We start from the raw sequence: 19,373 nt of genomic DNA on the forward strand, positions 1-19,373 counted from the left end.
TTTCCCTGAGCTGGAATCAAAATTCACAGAATCTATATCCAGACTCCATGGATCCACTTTCGGAAGATTAATGGAGACAGAAAGCATCAACGCATTATGGTCACTAAGATTAGTCTCAATGACCTTCATATCCTTCAATAGATGAAAACCAGCATAATCTACCGTGATAAAATCAATAATAGAATTTCCCTTATTAGATTTACGAGTATAAGCTGCCGGGATATCAGATGGAAGCCTCCCATTTATTATTAAGCATTCAACTTTAAGTAAACCATCTAATATAAGTTTACCTCTTTTGTTAGTTTTAATTTTGGAGGGAAACTGGGCTGATGGAATATTCAAAGACTCTTCCAATGGAATATTTCTAAACAGCTCCAACCCAGAGTTGGATATATTACAATTTAAATCCCCAAACATTAACACATGCGGAGTTGGGGTAATATCCAGCACTTTAGTTAAAAAAGTGAACAGAGTTTTTAGACCAGCATTAAAACTACAATTGGGGGGGATATAAATGTTTACCACAATCAACAATCTATTAGGGCAATCTTCAAATACATCTTTTAGCGTTATTGCTAGAAACAGTTTTCCAGGATCTAGATAATGTGAATAGTTCCATTGCAATCTGTTAGATAACAAACATGCTAACCCTCCCTTGGCATGGCCTCTTCTAGTGCTGGTTGCACTGTAATCCAAAACAAAATAGTCTTTTTCCAAAGCTAATCTTCCTTCAACCCAAGTTTCCTGCAAACAGATTATATCTGCTTTTAGAGAATGTAGGAAACCCAATTTCTCCTTATAATCCTTGAATCCGGCAGAGTTCCATGAGATAAATTTCAGCTCTCTGTTAAAAATTAAAATGTTGTTTAGAACCAGGAGCTGATTTACTCGCTAGAACACCGGGTAACCAACTCCATTTAGATTGATCATCCTTCACTGTCTGCTTAAGGGGAGGGTTTTTGTATGAAACTAGCCTTTCATTCCTAGCCACACAGATTTTTAGGTCCTCTGATCTGAGATTAGACCAATCCGACAACGGCACTCCCATATTAGAGGGAAGTGGTAGTAAAGAATTAGCAAAAATACTTTGAGTACGTTTTTCCCCAAAGTATGGCATGACATCAATCCCTCTAACTTGTAATTCTTCTGCCCACTGTAGAACAAGATTTAACACAACTTTCGAATGAAATTTCACCCTTGTTGATCTTAATGGTTTCCCCATGTAGGAGTTAAGGAGAAATACAATGTCTAGATCGGACGTTTGAATTAATTTCAAACTTTCGATCTCTTTAAAACAGATCAATAGGGCGGATCTATTTAAAATTAAATCTGGTTCAAATAAGGGAGAAAAATCGAGATAAAACGTATCCACATTTATTTTTTCTTTTGGGACAATAACTGTCGTTGAGGATGGAACCTGAAAAGGAATTACTGTAGGATTCAAGGAGGACGGGGACGGGATGACAGAAGGAGAGGCAACCTTAGAGGTAACTTGACAAGATCCTGCTTTAACATTACAATAAGAAAAAGGATTGGCAGAAGAGTAGGAAACCTTGGGAAGGAAAGGATTAGTAAAGCTTAAAGGACCTAAACCAGAGGAAGGGGCGTCTTCTTTGGGCGAGACAACCCTGACTTCTACATGCGAGGTAGGAGACTGCTCCACCTGCGGGGAATCATCTATACTTAATTCAGCATTCTTATCAAAAAGAAGTTTCCTCTGTCTTTTTTTCGCAAACCTTCGGATGGGTTTCCTCTTCTTCATTCTACTCTTTTTATATTTCAAGGGGCCCACTTTTCCCATCAACCCGTATTTACTTTAGGAATCTCCTCTTCTTTACTTGTTGGCAAGGAAAATATCGGAAAAAGAGATGGAATTTCGGATTTAGGAATGGGAGGGGATGTTGCTATTACCTCTATCCTGTCACTAATTGGAGCTATACAGTTAGCGCCGGCCGAAACCACTTTGGAAGGATTGGAGACAGCTAAGAGAACTACAGGCTTCTTTTCCTTTTGATCTTCTGTCTGCAGAGAAGATAGAGCTGAATCCAAAACTGCCGAAGCGGAAAGAGCGCTTATTTTCGGAGGCACCAACAGAGATGCCGATGGTATGGGGAGATCCGGTACTAACTCCCTTTTACTTAACAAGAGAACTTGCAAAATTTGTGTTACAGTGTCAAAAATACATTCCGAACCTCCCACAAACTTCTCAAGTAAACTTAGAATTGAAGAAAGAATTGATTCCAAAGAGGACAAAGAATTAGAAATTAACCTCCCATTAATATTTGGAGACCCCTCAGCTGAATTGTTTAACACTGGACCTGAACAAGATGTAAAATTTAATTGTGGAAGGGAAAAATCTAGTTTATTAGAGGGTGTGCTACTTAGTGGACCAGTACTTGAAATCGTTATTGCTTCCGCCAAAGGCTCACCTTTGGGGATCCCCTGTAACGATCCCACCCGCGCCCTATGAGCTGTTAAATCAATGTCAGGCAGTGTAAAATCATTCCCTACTACAGGGGATTTAACTAACTCGGATGAAAAAAGATCAGTATTCACTGAAACTTTAGGAGCAGCCATTAGTACAACTTGGGAGGGGGTAATTTTGTCAGATTTTGAGGGCTTATTCCCTAACGATTCAAGGGGAACATTCTGTTTCAGATGTACATTGTTTGACGCCGAAGGCAAGTCCCTTAGTACTTCAGGACTAACTAGAATAGGCAAAGATTGACTAGTAACCAAGCTTAAACTAGAGGAAACATCAATGACCCCATTAACAGGCACCGATTCATTAGATCCTGGGATTTCATTCAGGGACTGCAAATCAGTGGGTTTATCTTTCCCTTTGTCCCATAAATTGAATAGCTGGCATTGACCTTTCAATTGCATGGAAGAAGCAATTTTGTTCCTTAGGGGGTTAGATTTGGTTTTAGACCCAGATCTCCCCACAATCACTCGCCCAGAGCGTAATTTTTTAGCCGTCACGAGACTATATTAAAAGGAGAGAGTAATAAAATGATAACAATTGTGACATAAGACATTTTTGTAGTGAATATTCTGACACACCAGGTTAGTATGTCCACAAAATGTCGTTGTGCACGAAGGTAGCTGCTGCACAGATACAGACCTGTTTTGTTCACAGCCAACTGGGGACTGTCTCCTGGAAATCTGGAATACATCTGGGCCAGAGGCAGGGGCGTAACAGAGGCCCCTGCAGCCCTTGTGGTGCGGGGGGCCATCACCCTCCAGGGGGCCCCGTCAGCACCGCACTTCTGCTGGGGAGCTCTAGATTGAGTCCGGAGGGGGCCCCTTTCACGTACCCTGAAGGGGGCCCCCTCAAGGTTCGTTACGCCAATGGCCAGAGGCTCACCAGTCGCTGCACTTTAAACATTAACCCCACCCTCGTACACGTTGTGCTCATGTTTTATGTGGATTCAACCAATGTGAGGCTTTACAATCTGGTTGGCAGTTTCACCATATCCTTTAATAAGAAATACGGTAACCGCGTGTCCTACTAAACACCGTAGCTGCGCGTCTGGAAAAGGTTTGTTAGGCCAGAGCTGCCGACTTTGGAGCTGTGGAATCAGGCTCGAGTCTCGGCAGGAACGCTCAACAAACTGTGATTCTGGGCAAGTCACGAAGGGGCATATTATCAAGCCTGGGCGATAAAATTATCGCCTCTTTATCGGCAGGAAACTGCCGATAAAGTGGTGATAATGGGCTTGATAATATGCTCTATGCTATGGAATTCCAATCAAAGCTCATGTTAGATGTGAAGGACATCTAACATGAGCTTCGATTGGAATTCCATAGAGCATATTATCAAGCCCATTATCACCACTGTATCGGCAGTTTCCTGCCAATAAAGCGGCGATAATTTTATCGCCCAGGCTTGATAATATGCCCCTTTAATCTGCACGTGCCTCACAAAAATGAATGCGTCCTTCTGGTCCTTCTGTAACCTAACGGGTGCTCATGTAAAACGTTCTGATACCTTCGGTCGAGTTCGCGCTATATAAAACTGAAAAGAAAACAAACCGTGCAGTGGGCTGTTCTGCCTTCAGAAAGAGGGTCCATTTCCCCAGACTCGCTGTACTGGCCCCCAACTGAAGAAGCGCACCCCCAAATTTAAAATGTCTAATTCCAAGGACTTGTTACCCTGGGGTCTACAGTATATTACAATAAGTGTTCTCTGGCCCCAGTCACGTGGAAACGGATCCGGTTTAACAAGGAATGAAAACGAGCTGTTGTAAGTATGTAAAGCTCGTAGTAATACTGACTTCATTTTGGAAGGGAGCGGTATCCTTCCCCCTTGGAAAAAAAGAAGAAATGTAGGAAAGCCAGCTGTGGGCTAAGTGCATAGGAAAAACAAGTGTGGCCTTCAGCCCCGGTATTCCAGTCTAAGACGGAGGCTTCCAGCTCAGAAAATTGTATGTAGAACGACGTGCTCAGCTTTTTAAAGCCAGCAAATAGGTATTAGTTAAATGCTATTTTCTAAAAGAACAAGACCTTTCAATCAAGGCAAAAGCCATTCTGTAAGTTTGTCTAAAAAAATGTTTTTGTCAAAAAGCAGGTGGCTTCACTTTTATTCCCAAAATGAGTAGCCAGAGAGCTTGGAAAGAAAGCTGAAATTAAAGCGTTTGCTCCAGCAGCAGCACTGTATAAAGATAGACCTCCAACGTGTTCTGGTGTTTTGCAATATAAGATGCGCGATACATCTAAAATCTGATGACTGCACAGAGCACCCTTTATTGTTTGAGTAAATTATGGCTTAATTCGTTCTGGTTTCATTGTCCGAGAGCTGTCTCAGTGCAGGTTCTGGCCTCACCTCCTTGTCATGGGCAGACAAAAGCGGGCTATGTCTGCTTAGGGCTGGTCCATCTGTGGCTTGCTGCTTTCCACCGGACTAGAAGATCACAAGTTCGTATCCCAGTGGGTCCATCTCGGCCCTTTATTCCCCTGAAGTTAGCACAGTAAATAATAGTAATTTGGGAAACAAATATTAGTACCGTCGGTCACAGCCAGCGCCTGGAAACTGGGCAAAGCTGGGATCAAGCAGATCTTTCGAAGCACTAGGAGTAATATTTATAGCCCATCAACCCTCTAATCCAAACAGAAGTGCATAAACTCTACATCATAAACAAACACCTTCGGTGAGCATTATTGTGGCCTAATAACGTTATTTAGAGCAGTGTACCAATAAATGCCCATCACGCATGACGAGTGCAATGGTCAAATTCCACTTTATCATCACATTACAGGAAACTAACGTTCTAAAAACCTTGTTTAACGCTTACAGTTGGCCTGTTCAACTGACTTGATGCAGAAAAACATTACTGCGAATGGTCTTCTGCCTCTTGCACACAACTTTACGTTACAAGCTTAACCCCTTGCATTTTGGTTAAATGCTATGTTTTCTTTTTATGCGTCCTATAAAGGCTAAACATGGACAATAATCGAAAGGTAAGATGAATAGACTCAGAATCAGTACTATATTTAATGCTGTCCAGCCGGACAGAATGGCTTTTAATTTGTAAAATGAACACAAACAAAGTGTGACACAAGCCTGCATCCTACTGAACGTGAATAAAGAGCATAAACCGAAAAATAGGGCTCCCTTTTTTCTGTTTTCGGTTTATGCTCTTTATACACGTTCAGTAGGATGTAGGCTTGTGTCGCACTTTATTGTTTTTGTGTTAATTTTACAAATCAAAAGCAATTCTGTCCGGCTGGGCAGCTTTAAATATAGTACTGTTTGAGTCTATTCATCTTTACTTACGATTATTGTCCATGTTTAGGGACCACTGTGTTAAAAAAAAAAGTAGTCTTTTTAAACATTTCTGAAAAATGCCATAGCACAAAACCATATTATCAGCTGTACAATGTATTGTATGCTAATTGCATCGGCTGCGGAGGAGCGTCGCCCCACTGCTTTAAAGCAGTGCAAAGGAAAAATAAAACGATAACTGCACATTAGCATTTTATTTTTAGATTTGCAGTTGCACTGCAGCCGGGTTAAGTTGGGCTGGGCTCCTGTGACATGGAGGGAGGAGGAGTGGTGGCTGCGCCTTAAGGGCCCGTGACGGTTTGGCCGACATCTCTGGCGGCCAAACTGTCATGGGCACTTTGTATGTTCTCCACGAGCTGTATTGCACAGCCTGGGCGGAGAACCTGTCCAGCCTCCCAGTCCATCCCTGAGCGCTGAACCATGGCGCTCAGACCAATCACAACACTGCTGTAAGGCAGCATTGTCATTGGTTAGGGGAGTGTGGGCAGAGGAGAGGGGCCGACTGCGGCCACCAGCTAAGTTCTCCCCCCCCCATGGCTAATTGTGCACATTGTTGTAGGAAGGGGGTGGCTGGGCATCGCAGCCCTGTCCAGGCTACTTCGCCTCTTGTAAGTCGTAGGCCTCCCTAGGAATAGCATCGGTAAATCTGTGCATCTGTATAGACACTCGTATATCAGCACGTATACATTGCACGTTTGCACAGAATGCAGTGGTTTAAAGCCCTTTATTTCACTGGAACCCATGAAATATATTTCACAAGTCCCTCTAAAAATGGATTTTATCATAATGATGGCCACCGAATCACTCTGCAGGGCTATACCTCTGCCAGGGCCATTCAGGTTATGCGGCACTGAAGGACCACAGTGTGTGACCACTTTCTCTAAATTATGTGGTACATTCTCTAGCAGTATTACTTTAGAAACACACCTTGTGTTGTTGAAATCTGCAAATATTGTGGTAAGAGTGGTGAATTCATAATATATTAAACAATGCAGCCACAACAGCACTCCATTATTCATGCCCTGATCGTTATTTGCATTGTCAACAAACAGTGTATGGTAGCTAAAACAAAACTTACACATTCCAGTTCCATCAGTGTCCATTGTTAGCTGCATCTTGAAGAGAAACACCTCGACAATCTCCTTTCTCCACACAGCATTAGTTGTTTAACAATGAAATTGGATGCTTTTTTTAGCGTTCTCTACTCTTAAATACAGCAGCATAGCCCAGTATTTAATTAACAATTAATTAACAAGAAACCTACGCCGGTTTGGGAAAACACAATTTTCAACTGACTGTTCCAAGCTGAACGTGATATCAGAATACACAATGGTTAATGCACAACATGGTCCAAAGATGACCACCTGGGGCTCTCCTGACAGTCACGAAAACACATGGCCGTATGATTACCCCAAAAGTCCTGGAAGGCTGTTGGACAATACTACATTATCCCTTTTGTGTCCTCTTTAGCCACCCCCCCCTTCCCTGCATACACAGCTTACAGTGTGTTGTGTGTGCGTAGAGTCGAATTACATAACTTTTTTAATGTAATGCCTAACATTAAACGTCAGTGCTACACGTAAAGCTGGGAAGGGGGACCTACGTGCAAGAATTATAATAACCAACCCACCACAATTGGGACTTGGGTTTGAGAATCTTCTCCGGCCATGCTTATTCAATAAAAATGTTTTTTTTAAAACAGTAACCCATGTAACTTGAAAATCTAAGGAACCTTATCCAAAAATGTTTTTACGATATTTAGAGTATTCAAGTTATTTTGAGTGTTGAAGCCGTTCCTCTATGTAGACATCGAATTCCTAATAATCTTGCCATGTTAAAATGTGACTCCTGGTTGGACACGCCTATATTCCCCTATAACACGACTGTTGCTTTTGTGTGTGTGTGTGGGGGGGGCGGGCGGGGGCGGGGGTGGGGGGGGAGGGGTTGCCGACTTATTACATACAACAGGATATTTCTTGCAGTTCTGTAAGAGAGTACAATCAAAAAACAACAACTTCTATCTAGGCATGGAACTTTATATATAGGAACTGTTCTGACTATGGCTGCCTCATACTTCCCCACGGCTTCTCTGTTTACAGCGCTATTCGCCTGCTGGGCCCAGAGGTGACACTTGGACGCCCATGGGTACCAGAGCTCTGCCTCCCGCCCTCTCTGGCACGGTTGTGCCTCACCGCCCACTCTGCCTATCGCCTCTTGCCGGAAGCTGTCGCTTCTCTTCAAGGGTGATGTAATAACACCCTTCAGTTGACTAAGTGGGAACTGTGTTGGTGGGGGCATCCCAGGGAATCTCGGAGCCTCAGGTTACCCTTCAGACGTTCATGTTAGGGGGGGCAACGCAGGCTGCTGAGAGGAGTGGGTGCTTTTTAGGTCTTGCGTGGCGTCGGGTGCGCACATGCGCACTCGAGCTCGCGAGATTTAATGTCTTTGAGTAGAGAGGTTAACCCCGCCCCTCTTCTCCATTGGCTGGCCTCCTAAACGTGGCCAGCCATTGGAGAAGAGGTCCCAGTGACGTTATTCTTTGGATCTAAGCCCTGTCCTTTTCGGATTGGGGGGCGTGTTTTTGACATTCTTTCTAGGCTGTAAACAACAGTCAAAAACACGCCCCCAATCTGAAAAGGACAGGGTTTAGAGACAAATGGCGAGCACTTGTTACTTCTGAGATCCCCGATATTACTGCAAACATTGCCTAGCACTGCTGACTTTGGAACTGAGGACCCAATATCATCTCGGCGTCAGCTCAACATCCAGAGATTCTGGACAAATCAGTTAATCTTCCAGTGCCTAAAATATTAATGAACAATGTTGTGCCCTGGACAAGGGCACTAGGACCCTGGGACACAGGGTAGAGGACCGGGGACACCGGATACCACATCCGGTCAGGGGAGGGGACCTGGGGACACTCTGGGGTCGGACCTCGAGGTGAGAGGTCAGGGAAGCAGCACGCTGTACCACAACTAATAAAAGAAGTACCTGAAACGCCCCATCGATTCCTGTGTGTTTCCTGGGGTCTGGAACACGGCATCTAGCGATGAAGGTTGACGATATTCCATCGTGTGCCCATCGACGACGAGAACAGCGATTTTAAACCAGGAGCCCACCCTGGATCGCGTTGTGCTCAGAAAGGATCTGCTGCAATTGCCAAAGGAAAAGAAGCGCAGCGACGCAGGAGCCCACCCCGACCGCTGCGAAAAGAAGACTGCTTGTGCCAGTAAGCGCCCGTGAAACAGCGCGAAGTTTGAAGAAATTGGCACAAGAGTCTCGGCGGCCATTTTAAAATCAGGCGAGAGAGCCAATAAGAGCAAAGGAAAGTTGGGCGGCCATCTTGAAATCAGGCAGTGCCCCAATTGGCTAGCAAATCTTGCGAGAACCTCAGCGGCCATCTTGAGGTCAGGCAAATTGACCAATCAAAAGGAAGAACAGCGCGGCGGCCAATTTGAAGTCCGGAAAAAGTCGAAAAGTATAGAAAAGTGCCGATCAAGAAGAGATAGCACAAAGAAGCACAAGCAAAGACAAATGAGCAGCAACAAAGGATAAATGAAGGATAAATAAAGGAAAGAAAGTCAAATAAGGCAGCAACAAAGAATAAATACAGGATAAAATAAAGGAAAGAAAGGGAAAATAAAGGAAAGAAGTAACAAGAAGTAAAGGACAAACAAGGAAACAAAAGAAAAGGGGCAAACAAAGGATAATCAAAAGAGATAAAAAGAAAGAAGGGCAAATAAAGGCAAGGAGGCAACAAGAAGAAGGAAATGAAAGTATAAGAACAAAGGAAATAAAGCAGAATGGCAGACCCGAAACCAAGCGCGCAATACAGAAGACCACTACCATTCAACTTATCTGAACCACAGACAGGAATCAGATGGGAGAAGTGGGTCAGACGTTTCGAAAGGTACGTGTAAGCAGCAGATGTAACAGATGTCAAGAAGTTAGGCTTATTTCTGAATTCAGTAGGAGATGAAGTTGAATACTTACTAGTGACATTGCCAAAAGAAGAGATTGCCACCTATGAGAAATTAAAAAAGTGCCTAACAGACAAATTTGATCCCCAAAGAAATGTTGACTTCCAACGATACAGCTTCATGATTGCATTTCAACAACTGGAAGAAACATTAGATGACTTCGCAACAAGGCTGCGGAAACTTGTAACTCATTGTGAATTTGACAAGTTCGACAATGAACAGGTATTAAGGCTGTGAATCATTGAGGGCTGCCGCGACACGGAGTTCCACGCAAGAGTACTCAAAGAACCGATTTCGCTAGAAAACATCCTAGCACTGGCAAGGGCTGAGGCTAGAGCGACAGCACATGCAAAAGAAATGGAGCGAGGAAAGACAAGAAGTGTAGAACAAGTACAACGAATGACGTATAACAACCGCTAAGGAGGTTGGAAAAAGGATAGAAGTGAACAAACGGCAAAGAAACAACTGAAAGGAACATGCTACAGGTGCGGCCTTGAGTTCCCTCATAGAGGCCCATGCCCGGCGTTTGGCCAGACCTGCAGAAAATGCAATGGAAGAAATCACTACGCCAGTGTGGTTCAAGGGATGCAGTTCAGAGATGATCGAGGAAGGGCAGGAAGACCACGAATGCCAACCAGTAGACACGTCAGGCATGTCGAGACGGGAGCAAGAAGCTCCTCAATAGAGTCAGGCGAAGAAGAGGAAGAGCAAAAGACGGAACAACTGTATCTTATGTCAGATGTCACTACGGAGTCAGCGAATGAAGAGAAATGCGATGAAAGAATATGCCTTGTAGACAAAAACAAGATGAAAAAGACAGAGTCCGTGACCATAGGTGTGGGGTCACACAAAGCAAAATTTGTCCTGGACAGTGGCACAACGTGCAATATTATGTGCGTCTCTGAATATGAAAAGATGAAGATAAAGCGGACTCTAAGGCCATCACGAGTAGAAGTATTCACATGGGGTCCAGCAGGCCAGTAACAAACATGGGAAAGTTCATGGAAGAACTGATATACAAGGACAAAAAGACAACAGAGGAAATACATGTGCTGAAAGGCGACATCCCAGCGCCATGCCTGCTGAGCAACATCACGGCTCAAATGATGGGTCTTTTGGAAATTACATATAACATGTCAGAAAAAAGAAGCATCCTGAAAGAATATCCCAAGTTACTGCAAGGACTAGGAAAGCTGAAAGGGCGACAAATAACATTGCATATTGATGAAACAGTAAGACCAATAGTACAACATCACAGAAGAGTGCCAATACACCTGCAGCCACAGGTAGAAGAAGAGATTGAAGCACTACTAAAGCAGGACATAATAGAGCCAGCGGAAGGACCAACGCCTTGGGTGTCACCCATCGTCGCTGTCCCAAAGAAAGACGTGTCCAAAATAAGAATATGTGTCGACATGAGGATCCCGAACAAGGCTATTGAACGTGAGCGACATCCCGGACCACACCTCAATGACATGATTAGCTGCCTCACAGGCACCAGGCGTTTCTCCAAACTGGATTTGTGTAAGGGATACCACCAACTAGAACTAGATCCTCAATCTCGATATATCACAACATTCTCCACCCACCTAGGTCTCTTTAGGTACAAACGTCTGAGCTTTGGGATCTCATCCGCTGCGGAAATATTTCAGGAGACGATAAGACAAATAATAAGGCCAGTAAAGAACAGCTTAAACTATAGCGATGACATTCTAGTGTTTGGAAAATCAGACGAGGAGCACGACAAAGCTTTACGAGAAGTGTGCTCCCACCTGGAGCAGGCAGGTCTGACGCTGAACAAAGATAAATGTGAGCTAGAGCGTGACGAGCTAGTATTCTTTGGCCACATTTTCTCCAAAAAAGGAATGCGACCAGATCGCAGCAAAGTGAAAACACTAGAAAAGGCAAGGAAACCAACTGATGTAGCAGAAGTAAGGTCATTTCTGGGTCTTGCTAGTTACTGTGCGAGGTACATCAAAGACTTTGCCACTGTAAGCGCACCCCTAAGAGAACTAACAAAGCAAGGACAAAGTTTCTCGTGGACCGACGAATGCAGCAAAGCATTTGAAGAAATAAGAAATGCAGTAACAGCAGTGGATCACCTGGAATATTTTGATCCAAGGCTGTGCACGGAACTAACTGTAGACGCAAGTCTAGTGGGACTAGTAGCAATACTGGCACAGCATCAACCAGGGAGAGACTCCCCTAGACAAATAGTGGCATATGGAAGCAAGAGCTTGTCAGAGGTAGAAAAAGGATACTCTCAACCAGAAAAGGAGAGCTTGGCAGTAGTATGGGCCTGCGAACACTACCACATGTTCATCTACGGAAAACCATTTACAATCATAACAGATCATCAGGCACTCATAACAATATACGGCAATCCGAACGCGAAGATACCACCAAGGATAGAGAGATAGAGCATCAGACTAATGGACTACAACTTTAAGATAATCCACAGACCAGGGAAGGAGCATAACCCAGCTGACTATGTGTCAAGACACCCTCTGCCACAAGCATCACAAGCAACAACAATGGCAGAAGAATATCTCAATTTTGCATTGAAGCATAGCACACCGACAACAATAACAATGGAAGAACTGGAACAGGAAACAAAACAAGACCCCACCATACAAGAGACAATAAGAATAACCAAACAGCAAAGATGGAGACACGTGAACAGCGACAGCAGCGTGGGGAAAGGGGTAGAAAGAGAAGAATTGCTGGCCTTCAAAAAAATAAGTGAGGAACTGTCGGAAAGTGGAAATGGAATAATAATGAGAGGCACGAGGATAGTAATGCCCCGGACACTGAGAAGAAGAACGGTAGAACTGGCACATGAGTCACATCGAGGGATTGTAGCAACAAAAAAAATGTTGCGAGAAAAAGTATGGTTTCCAGGACTAGACAACATGGTGGAAGAAATTGTGATGCACTGCCACATCTGCCAAATAACAGGGCCCTCATCAAAGCCGGAGCCACTGCAAATGTCCCAACTGCCAAAAGCGGTGTGGATAGAGCTGGCAGCAGATTTCTATGTCCCCCTGGGAACAGGGAGTTACTTGCTGGTGATAATTGACGAATTTTCGAGGTTCCCAATAGTGAGGCCAGTTGCATCAACATCGGCAAACGCAACACTGCCAGTATTAGATGACGTATTCGCAGCATGTAGCTCGCCACAGACATTAAAAACAGAAATGGTCCGCCATTCTCTGGCGAGGAATTCAAAAGGTTCATGGCATACCTTGGGATCAATAATAGGAGAATAACACCACTGTGGCCACACGCGAACGAAATGGCAGAACGGTTCATGGGAACCATCAATAAAGCGATACAGAGGGTGAAACTAACGCAAATATCAACAGGACAAGCACTCTGTCAGGTGCTGAGGGATTATCGGAACACCCCTCACAGCTCCACGGGAAGGTGCCCTGCAGAACTAGTGCTAGGACGCTCAAGCAGAACAAGACTGCCCCAAATGAAAGAGGTGGAGAAGACTGAACTAAAAGACATTGCTGCAAGAGACCAAGCAGAGAAAGCGAAAATGAAGGCCTACGCTGACCAGAGTAGACATGCAACACAGACAAAAATAAAAGAAGGAGACACCATGCTGGTGAAACAGAGGCAAGTGAAGAAATCAGACAGCGCATTCTCAAGAGACCCCTTGACGGTAACGGAAGTGAAGGGGCCAATGATCATAGCGTCAGCCGGCCAATACCACATCACTAGGAACAGCTCACATTTCAAGGAACTGAAAACAAAAGAGGAGGAGATGCCAAAGCAAGAGCTGAGGGAAGACACACAAAAAGAAGAAGCACAAGCTGACAGCAGAGAACAGCGACCAAGGAGAGAGTGCAAAAAGACAAAAAGACTAATTGAGGAGATGTAAAGAGACGGAGGCTGTGGACACTTATAGATCAGAGATGTAAACATATCTCTCTCTCATTTTTCTCTCTCACACTATCTCAGACCACAGGTTGAATGCAAAGAAAATATTTTGTTTACAACAAAGGGGGAGATGTCGTGCCCTGGACAAGGGCACTAGGACCCTGGGACACAGGGTAGAGGACAGGGGACACCGGACACCGCATCCGGTCAGGGGAGGGGACCTGGGGACACTCTGGGGTCGGACATCGAGGTGAGAGGTCAGGGAAGCAGCACGCTGTACCACAACTAATAAAAGAAGTACCTGAAACCCCCCATCGTTTCCCGTGTGTTTTCTGGGGTCGGGAACACGACAAACGTGTTCGTGTGTAATGTAGCTGGGCCTTATGTAAAGCGCTATAACAACTTTGGGTTGAGTTTGCGCTATATAAAACTACAAAAAAAACCTCAAACCCATGCATTCTTCCAAATGTTGTAAAAACACTTATACAGCGCGTCTTGCAAGCTGAAAACCGCCCCTTATGCAAAAATGGGTCCCTTTTTATAGCGATCACCTGATCTTTTATTTTGAACCCATGTTAATTTTCAGTCCCAGTCCCACCCGGTCCTTAATTCTTATCCTAAAGCCCTGCCCCTCCTCTACCTTGAGACCTCCACTCCTCCAATTCCCTGGTGCCCCCTGCCCTCCCCCACCCCTAAGCCACCCTGCCTATCCCCTGTGCAGCCACCCCCTCTCCTCGCCCATGAGCATCCTTTTCACTCCTGCTCCACCCCTCTCATGCTGCCCCATTTTAGGCTGTGTCGCTGGAACCAAGCAAAGACAGCTCCCAAGCACTCTAATCCGAGGACCGTCGAAATCCTTGCCCTTATCAAATGTAAAGAGCAACTGGGTGTCATCAGCATAGGTTATGATCTGGGCACCAAAAGATTCCGCAACCGCCGCCAGAGGGGCCATATAGATGTTAAATAGCGTAGGGCTTAAGATGGAACCCTGCGGCACCCCCACCTCCAGCGGCGGCATTTCAGCGGAAAACGGAGGTGCCCAGACCACTTGCCGGAGGCCGGTCAGAAATTACTTGAGCCAATTCAACACCGTCCCTCGAAAACCGATCTCCTGGAGTCTTAAAAGGAGACCTTCATGGGGGACGGTGTCGAAAGCCGCCGACAAATCCAGCATAACCAAAATGGCCTTCCCTCCAGTATCCAAAACCTCCCTGATGGCATCGGTGACCTCGAGAAGAGCGGTCTCTGCACTAATATTCATGCGAAAGCCCGATTGAGAGTCATGAAGAATGTTATTACTCTCAATGAAGTTGGAAATTGAGCCATGCACGTGCTTCTCGGTCACCTTAGCCAGAGCAGGGAGGAGAGAGATGGGCTTGTAGTTAGCAGGGATAAGAGGATCAAGGTTAGCCTTCTTGGTCAGTGGAAGAATCAATGCATGCTTCCACGCTTGAGGGACAACACCCGTGCTCAGCGAAGCATTAAGCAGAGGATTAAGCAACGCATTTAAAGCTGGCGCTACTTTCCCCAAACATTTCGCCGGGCAAGGGTCAAGCGGAGAGCCGGACTTGGGCCGAGACAGAAGGTCAAGAGAGACCGCGGGAGACATCACCGGAAATTCCGAAAGGAGTGGGCCTTCCTCAGTTGTAGATGTGGACAAGCTAGATGTAAAGCCAGGCACTGGCGTAGGGCATAAATGACGAAAGGAATCGTGAATAGCTTTGATTTTGTTCACGAAAAAGCCCGCTAACTGGCTAATCCAGACTTCCACAGTCACAATTTGGGGTCAGAAAGTTCACAAGCCCACCTATATACTGGATTACAACAAGTACATGGGCAGAGTAGATAAGAATGACCAGGTTCTTCAGCCATACACAGTGAGTCGTAAAACCTATACTTGGTATAAGAACCTGTTTATCAACTGATCCAGATGTCAACATTCAATGCATATGTTGTTTATTGTCAAACAACCACAGGAAGACTCATGTCTTTTCTTGACTTTCACTCTACTGTCATTGAAACTCTGGCTGTTACAAAAGCTGTAGCCTCCACTTCATATGCTCTGGAGGACATAGAAAGGCTATTGGATCGACACTTGCCTGACTGCATTCCTGAAACAGATAAAAAAAAAGACCTGACCATGTCGTCAATGTAGAGTCTGCTCTAAGCAGGAAAACAGCAGGAGAGTCGTGTTTACTGTTCCCCGTACCCATCCCAGCAAGCCCATGTGTAGGTGTGATCACTTTCTCCACACAATACAAAGTGTTATATGGCCTTTAGAGTCATTCTCAACATTGCTTAGTTAGCATGACTTCTGCTGCCATAATGCTACTTTTGCAGTTACTACATGACTTTATTTTGTAAGACTTTGTTTGTGTCTTTCACATGAGAACAGTCGGCTTTCTGTGTTCTCTGCTGTTACTGGAGTTTAGTCTGAACACGATGTGCGAGATCGAAAAACAAGCCCCTTGTTATTCTGTTCTGTTCAGTCCCTATTACCTAGACAAAGCAGGCCACACACAGCTGCACTGTTGGCAAGCTTGTGCTTTCATATTACTGGGTTGCATGTTGTTCACACACACTTGGAGGGAAACCTTTCCTTGGAGAAGAACTATGCTGTTCCTGCGATGTAAAGCTACCATCTAGGCTCCAAGGTATGGGGTCTGCTGACAAAGCCCAGAGATCATCCTTTATATAATAAACCTCAACTTACCAAGGGGAGGGTGGTTAGCCTTATAGTCCTTTTTCGACTGTCTATAAATAATGACTTCCTCCTTCATATTCTATGGTACTGTAACAATTCTAACTGTGCTAGGTGTATGCATTTTCCTGCTCGTAGTGGCTTGTATACTGCATTATAGAGCACAATAGTTAAAAAAAATATTTTGAACTATACAGTGACTCTGACAATCCTTACTGTGCACAAATAAGAGTGAATGAGCGAAAGGGTATGTCTTGCTACTGCGATTCCTGAGAGAGTCAGGAGTGTTGTGTTTTGCACTGTCTAATCATTTGTAGCTTCGTAATTATATAGGAGAAGGAATGAGACACTATAGCTAGTCAGTTTTGAGATTTTGGCACTCAGGTGGTAAGAAGGTACCATCCCTATACACCAAGGTCCTGTTTTCCAGCGCATAGTTCTGTGTATGTGCAGATTCCCCGCCACACAAGGTGTACTTCTTCCGAATAATTTGTTTACCCTACCAGAACTATCAGACTAACCAAGCAGTCTGGTATAGAATGAAGACTGTTTTAAAGTATCCTTGCAAGTATTAGAGGATGCCTTTTTGAAGGTCCCAAGATTCCACGGTTTCTAATGAACTTTAGTCAGATGACTTTTGTCCTCATGAGATTGGAAAAGTAACTATGGGTTGAAACAGTGATATCCCCTTAAATTGCTTTAAAAACATGTTATGGTTCTCCAGGAGGATCTCTGCTTATGTTTATTTGACATAAAATCATGTGCAACCTTTGGCTCTGGTCCGTGTCTTGTTCTATGATGTATGTATATTTGTTCACTGTCTGAGCACTGCATTGCCAACACCCATTTTGATACATAACGAAATGTATATTGTCCTGGAACTAAAATTAGAAAATCATCATCCAACAAGATAGTGTGTGTGTGAGTGTGTGTATATATATATAAGTATATAAGTATATATATATATATATATATATATATTATCAAACAAAAGAGGCTGCACAATCAGGATATTTTCTTAAGCCTTTTTAATCAAGACTTCACCCCACCAACGCGTTTCAGCCACAACTGGCCTTGCTCACGGTTGCTCACAGTTGTGGCTGAAACGCGTTGGTGGGGTGAAGTCTTGATTAAAAAGGCTTAAGAAAATATCCTGATTGTGCCGCCTCTTTTGTTTGATAAAATTTTCCTGGGTCAGGATCCGACCCCTGGGTGGAGCACACACTGCTGAGCGCTCTCATATGGCCTGAGGATCACTTTGTGTAAAGATATATATATATATATATATATATATATATATATATATATATATATATATATATATATATATATATATATATATATATATATATATTACCTACTGGCGGTTGCCAGTAGGTAGTTATAGTTAGGAATGTTTTCTATAGGAAATCCGCAACATTCTATTGGGAATAACTTTGGCGCCAGTTGAGGAATCTGCCTGTAATTTTCCTTAAATTTGCCTCGCTGCGCTCCGCTCCTTCCCTGAAAGTTTGGGGGGGATTCGTCAAGCGGGGACCGAGATAAAAGGGGGGTCCCAAAACGTGTTTTCCCCATGTTAATTTCCATAGGGCGGTGGACTCACTTTTAGCCCGAACGGCTGAATGGATTTCCACAAAACATGGCAAAATTGTAGGGACTGGTAGCCCGATGTGCCTTTGCTATGTCTCAAGATATGTGCTCCAGTGGATTTTGAGTAATTTAGGTTCAAAAAAATATATATATCTGGGCGGAGCCTAACTACACATCTGATCTGATTGGCTGTCAGCACTTCATCCAAGAAGTGTTGGCAGCCATCTTGGGACCAATATACATGATAGCACCTCATTAAAAAGCATTGTAGTTAATAGAGGGTTTTAGGACTTTAGTTACATTATAAATCATTTGTTGATGGTACCATACTCATTTTAGGAATTGTGGTGTGTTCTAAGGTGATTTTACCATGTGAAAAAGCCTTCTGCTGTGATATCATGAATCATGTTTGAAAGAAAACTAATATCTCATGATTTTCCCACCGTGGTTTGGAAGGGGATCTATAAGCTAAACTGAAAGCATATTTTCTGTAAATTCACATTAATTTTCTCAGTCATGTGAGAATGAAGTCTGACATCAGTAAAACATGTACATCCAACAAGGACAGAGACTGTCAGTTGATTCCTTTGTGTTCTACTGCAGCCTCCTAGAGTGTTCTAAAGAACAACTAGAGCGCTAACAGTCCTACTTATTACAAAGGTATAGCACACCTGAAGCCATCGTGATGGGAATAAAGTGGTAACTCTTAAAACATTTAATTTAAAAAGGAACAAAATCAGGGGGTATATAATGCCATAGAAAGTATTATTAGTGCTGCAGAAAGAAAAATTAGGGCACATTTTGAGTGACTTCTCAAATCCTCTTCTATTTCATTAAAAAATTCTGACATGCAGTCTCCCAAGATGGCCACCAGAGACAAAAGAGCCCAAATATCACCCAAACGTAGCCCAAGTACAGCCCAATGACAGAATGTCCCAGAGTGTTCTAAAGAACAACTAGAGCGCTAACAGTCCTACTTATTACAAAGGTATGGCACACCTGAAGCCATCTTGATTGGAATAAAGTGGTAACTCTTAAAGCATTTAATTTAAAAAGGAACAAAATGAGGGGGTATATTTTGCCATAGAAAGTATGATTAGTGCTGCAGAAAGAAAAATTAAGTCATATTTTGAGTGACTTCTCAAATCCGCTTCAATTTCATTAAAACATTCTGACATACAGTCTCCCAAGATGGCCACCAGAGACAAAAGAGCCTAAATGTAGCCCAAATATCACCCAGATGTATTCCAAGTATAGTCCAATGACAGAATGTCCCAGAGTGTTCTGAAGAACAACTAGAGAGCTAACAGTCTTACTTATGACAAAAGTATGGCACACCAGAAGCCATCTTGATTGGAATGAAGTGGTAAGTCTGAAAACATTTAATTTAAAAAGGAACAAAATGAGGGGGTTCATTTTGCCATACAAA

Source organism: Lissotriton vulgaris, chromosome 5 (genome assembly GCF_964263255.1).
Source record: "Lissotriton vulgaris chromosome 5, aLisVul1.2, whole genome shotgun sequence".
NCBI classification, from domain to species: Eukaryota; Metazoa; Chordata; class Amphibia; order Caudata; family Salamandridae; genus Lissotriton; species Lissotriton vulgaris.